This window comes from Dendrobium catenatum, unplaced genomic scaffold, assembly GCF_001605985.2.
Source record: "Dendrobium catenatum unplaced genomic scaffold, ASM160598v2 fragScaff_scaffold_220, whole genome shotgun sequence".
In the NCBI taxonomy this organism is placed as follows: domain Eukaryota; kingdom Viridiplantae; phylum Streptophyta; class Magnoliopsida; order Asparagales; family Orchidaceae; genus Dendrobium; species Dendrobium catenatum.
Window position 1 is genome coordinate 393445 of NW_021318682.1, and position 6000 is coordinate 399444.

Consider the following 6000-nt stretch of genomic DNA (forward strand, 5'->3'; position numbering starts at 1 on the left):
GACGCAAACATGACACTATGCTAATCCGCTCAGGCCATGTCCAATTGTAAAATCCAAGATTTTAAAAAAGTGAAATGAAAATTTCTCCTAAAAATTATATCCTAATTTTCGCATGCCCCAAAAATCAAGATTATTCTTATAAAATTCCATATTTTATTTCAATTATATAGAAGTGTATATAAATAAATAAGTATACTAGCATTTTATAAATGATTTCCTAATTAAATAAAATAACCTACAGTATTTAATTTTACTGATCACCTAGCTAATATACTATACCAAATCAGCAATTAATCCAAATAAGTGACCTACGAATGCCGGTTAAACTAGGGGACAACTGTAAGGGAGAATTAATTAGGTGTAATGCCTAAATACATATGAAATTACCTATAATTATCACACTCTAAGCCATTTAGACGCATTTCCATCCCCAATCTCGTAACAGCTAGACGCTGAAGCAGAAAATAAAAGGGGTCCACAGGTCGGGAAATCGGTGAAGAAAAAGAAAGAAGGAAAGGAAGAAGAGGAAGGGAAAGGAAAGAAGAAAAACAACAAAAGAACGAGGAGGAGAAAAAAAAGAAGAGAGGCTAAGCACAATAAAATAGAGAAGGAAGAAAAAGTAGAAAACAAGGAGAAGGGAAGAAGGAGGAGGATAGAAGAGGAAGAAAAAGGAGGAAAAGAGGACACGTAGAAGTCAATATTCCTGATAAATTTTAGTATTTTCATCCACTAATTGAGTTTGGATTCACCTTTATAAAATTGAAGGCTTAAACGAGGAGAAATCATTTTGCAGTAAAAATATCATTTGAGTTTAATTAATTCAGCTTCGATTTGGCAATTTAAGAATTTATATTAAATTAAGAAGATTTATTATTATTATTAGGTCGATTACAAAAGAACAAGATGTTAAGACAATAAAATCAAGAAAATAGTCTCAAAAAAGATCCTATAGTTCATGTGAGATATTTAATCTCTAATATAAAGAGCAAATTACTTATAGGTATATTATTGTCAATATACATAATTTCATTAATTGACAATGTGCATGTAAGTAGATATTCTTCATTTTGAACATGACACGATCATATTAGCAAGCATAATGTGATGTAAAACCACATACAAAAGGAGCTTGATAAGAAATTTAAGAATAATTGACAATGAAATCTCAATTAATAACTTATTAAAATAACAAGCAAATTCATTAAAGAATCTTAGTTTTCTACTTGCTTAGGCGAAGAAGCACATGTAGAGTAACCAAATCTAGTAGATAAACAAAAATAGTAGCAATGCGAAGAGCTATTAGCTAACAATCCACAATTTAATAATGAGAGTTTCACCTCGGGGATTGATCACTCAACTACACTAGGCTTTGGCGAGAGAAGATTATCCACATTAGATAGGAGAGGAAGCCAAAATCGAGAATTAATTTCAGAGTTGATTTTAGGTTTGGGGAGGGAAATGGACTGATAGTTGAATTTGAATCTCAATCAAGGGCATTATGCCACTGGCGGAACCAGATAAAAGGAGATAAAAAAATTTTTTTGCCCTCCTAAAAAATTTATTTTTGCCCCCCCAAAAAAATTCTTTTGGCCTAACTTGTCCCAAAAATTAACTTTTTGGCCCCCTTAAAAAACTTTTCTAATATATAGATATATATATATTATTTTTAAATATTTTATTATTTATTAATATATATTTTGCACCCCCCTCAAAATGAAGCTGGTTCCGCCCTGATTAATGCTTGAATGGGGAGTTATGAGGGAGCAAAGAGGGGGAGGCCTGGCGGTTTTTGAAAAGAGAGGGGAGGCGGCGGTTTGAAGAGAGAGGGGAGGAGTTTTAATTCAAATTCTGAAATTAATTTCAGTATTGAAAATTTGGGAGGTAAGATTTATTTGAAATTAATGTTTTAATTTCAAATGGGGGAGGGGTTTAATGTGGCATTAGTAAGGGGTAGCCTCATAGGAGGCCGGCGGCATGTGTAGAGGGGAAGGAGGAGGGATAAAGGAGGGGAACCAAGCCTCTTTCACAAAGTGAACAAAAAGTTGAGGGAATTAATATATCTCCTCCAAATTAAGGTTGTATAATGAAATTTGAAATTGAAACTTTCCTTTTTTAAGGATTTCGCAAATAACTAAAGTTTTTGAATTTCAGAATTTTCAAAATTCGGTAACTCTCAATTTAATGCGAGACATCGATCAAGGAGGCCATCAATGATTGATATCATCATTATGGTTTTGAGGCAGCATGTGGCGGGCGGCTAAAGAAGGAGGAGGGGCTTTTGCCGTCGGGTTGGGGATCTTGAAGGAGCTTGGAGTTGAAGTGGAGGAAAGTTAGTGGATGAAATTGATGTGTGGGATAACAGGAACGGGTTGTGTAGTCGGCAGCTATGGAAGAGCTAGGGCCGCGGTTTGGAGAAAGAAAGAAGAGAGAGATGAAAGGGGATAAACCACGAGCCACGGACTCTTCAATGACTGGTGGGTATTGCTTTTGGCCCTCACCTTGGGCTTTCTCTCTCACTTCTCTCTAGCTCTCATGCAAGAAGAGTAAGAGAAAACAAAATAAAATTCTCATCTTTTCAATCATTCACACATCCTCATTACAATAGAAATGACCATATATAATATTCCTCAAAATGACAAATGAAACCAAAAGACTAAAATGCCCACCTCTGGGCTACAACAGCGACCAATATCCATAAGGGTAATAAACGGAAAAACTGAAAAATAAAATAAACTATCAGACATAAAAATGACTTAAAATAAAACTCTGATCGTGGCCTGGCCTCTGGTGTCTCCATGGTACACGTTCGAAATTGTTGACGATGTCTCATCATAATGCCTTTATGCGATCACTATTATAAATCAATTCCAGATATTTTAATTTCGCATCATTTTAATCAAAATTATTTATAAGATAGTATAAATATTTATTTAAGCGCACATAAAGGTTGGTTGTGAAGATATCAAATTTTAACTGACGCACGTTAATACATTGCCATTGATTGCAAGTGATATCATTACAAAAAAAATAGTCTCTCGATGAATAGTCATTAAATTGAAAAGAGGTCAAGAAAAGATCGTGTTATATAAATGAGACTAGGTTGGCAACTATTATAACATGTGCAAGAGGAAGGAAAAAGTTCTAAACAAGAAAAACCTCATTAGGGTAGAAAAAATCTCTAGAATCTCTATTCCTACGACAGTTGATAACTTTAAAATTTAGTTTTTCAGTTTGGGATAGACGTTTCTTACTCGGTTCTTAAAGCAAGCTTAGTCACACGTATAAAATTAATAAATTTTTGTACTATAAAAGCTTTACGAAAACATGTAACAAAAGCTATCCAAACAAAGCCTTAACCTTGATGTCAAGAATCAATTGATAATGTTGCTCATGTAGAGTTGCTCAAGATTTTAATTAGTAAGTTTTAAAGGCTGATAGGGTCCATATGTATAAATGACCAATAGAAAATAGGTTGTAGTAGACTCCAACTAGAAGATAAGATTCAGATAAGTGTCCCATTAGGTATGGTTTGAACACAATAGACGGCCGCCTCCGATGACCGGGATTGGGAAAGTAAGAATGTAATCAGAGTTTAGACATTATGTTAGAAAGGATAGAGGTATGCTGAGAGAAAGCGTTGAGTAAATATTAAAAATGACATTTTCTTATTAGATTCAGATGAGAATTTAAACCCTATAACAGAGGACACTAGAAATGGAGAAAAAGGAATATCATGTAGGTGCCAACACGCAAACAATTAGTGGGATAAACGCTTGTTGAATTAGATGATTTTTCTACTGTATAATTAATGATATTTGATAATATATATTATATATAAATAATTATATATTATTATAATTATGTTATTTATTTTTATATTTGAGGTTGTTTCTTTTTTTAATTAGTATTCAATTTTAATTTCCAATGCTGCGTTTTTATGTTTTGTGCTGATATAACCTAACGATCACTTTTTACTAAAGTATGGACGCCTATGTGGTTAATGTTTTGGACAGAAAGAACTGAGGAGACCAAAGAAGGGGAAAAAGGCCATTCAACCCACTTAGTGAGCTTACAGAAGAATTCTTTTCTCATATTAATGAGGCTACATTAGTTCAGCATTTTATGAGGCTAGAACCAAGTAGGTTCCCAAAATTCAGCCATAATCGCAAGCAGCCAAGGCAATACCGAGAGGCAACCCAAGCAGCCGAAAGACCAAAAAGAACCCAAGATGATTATGACCACACCTTTTGACATGCATCATAAAAGTAGTGAGGTAGATTTGAAATATAAATTAAATAAGGAGGGGAAGCTAATCAAAGTAATAACTGGTAGAAAATAAAAGAGAAAAAATAATAACTTAGTGATTATAGCTACATACATGTGAATGAAAAAAATTGCTTAAAGTAAGTAAATTGTAATAAGAAGAAAAAAATAGAACGAAACAAAGTAACATGTAATAAAACTTGAACCAAAAGATTTAAAACTGCAAGATACACAAAAACAATAATTGATGGCTGGGAGGAACTGAGACGAAGTCAAAAGAAGACCGAGTGCCAAATAATGGAATAAGGTTGATTCATGGACAATGAACATATAATAGTAGCAAATATTTACAGCTGCTTGCAGCTCAAAAATCCCTTTATCGCTGAAGCCTGATACCTAACTGACGATAAAATTAACATCAGGTCAAATATGAAAAAGACGGGAAGTATTTCTCGCAGACATATATACCGATATTACTCAACCACAAAATTAAGCTACAGCTTAAGGTCATTTGGGACGGCTTTGGCGCTGTTGAGTAAAGTAAGCTTGTAAAATTGTTGTACAAAATTGCTTCTTGAAAGTTGCTTTTATAGAAATCATTATATGTAATGTTTGGAATAGTATAACGTAGAACGCTGTTGTGCTGCAAGCTGTATGAGAACCAATTCCCTTCGTACCCTATGCATAATTAATATTTAGATGAAATATAAATAAATATTTTTCAAATTTAATTTTTTTTTAAAATGTATATGATAAATCACTAACCATTCTAAAATAAAAAAATTCATTGGGTATGTTTTCATGTTGTCTTATTAATATAGGAATATTTAATTTGTACCGAAAATAATAATAAATCTGTCTTGAGGTTTACAGGGTAGCCGTTAAATTAGCAAGTGTACTCTGCCTCATCGTAAGAATCTGAACAATACAAGCTCACGTGGATAGACGACGCCTAGCAGAGAACCATTTCTTCTCCGCAGTCATCAATCTTCTCTTCCTGCAAGTTTCTCCTTCGAAACTTTTTCTGAATCTGTGATAGAAGAAGCAATCTCTCCTGGTCTTTACGAAGCAATTATGGCTTCAGCTTCCTACTCATCTAATGATTGCTGTAGCGCTGAGAGCGAGAACTCTAAATTAAACAGTACGACATGGCAGCCCATATGTCTCCCAAGAGAGCAGGGCAAACAAATGATGATGCCCTTACGTACCTCCTACAAACGACCAATCCACCCCCCGTGCTTGACCGTCGTCGACGCTCCGCCAAGCTTTATTATACCGTTCTGTCTACTTCCTCAGCCTCTTCACTCCTCCCAAATCCTTGTACGTGCAAATGGAATGGTATTTGTAGAAAGAAGAGAGAAGAGGAAAAAGGAATAAGGGAGAACAAATAGGTCAAAGGTTGCTTTGGGCGACTACTTCTTTCTCTATCGCCTCTCAGGTCCCGTGCCATCCGAAATAACTCGAAATCCTCTCGCTACGATGGCTAACCGCTTCTTTGCGCCAGATCCGTGCATCGCGAAGATTCAGAAGCTGTGTAATCGCTTACCTTAAGTCAAACCAATGGTATTCTTCCGGATCGTGCCATCCGAGATTGCGGGTTTAGATCCGTCGCGAATCGGCGGTTACAGAAAGCTGATGTCGTAAGTCTTCAGGCAAGAAGCGAGAAGCTTCGACGGCTAGGACATATCGGGGGTGCGGTGCAATTTGGTTTGATTGGAGATAAGTGGAAAAGGTCAT

At 35.1% G+C, this 6000-nt stretch overlaps 1 protein-coding gene across 3 annotated transcripts in view; it reads right to left on the reverse strand.

The window, feature by feature from the left end:
- LOC110099786 (brefeldin A-inhibited guanine nucleotide-exchange protein 5) overlaps positions 1 to 6000 on the reverse strand; it is a 73345-nt gene that overhangs the window by 45731 nt on the left and 21614 nt on the right. The gene's annotated exons all lie outside the window — the stretch shown is intronic.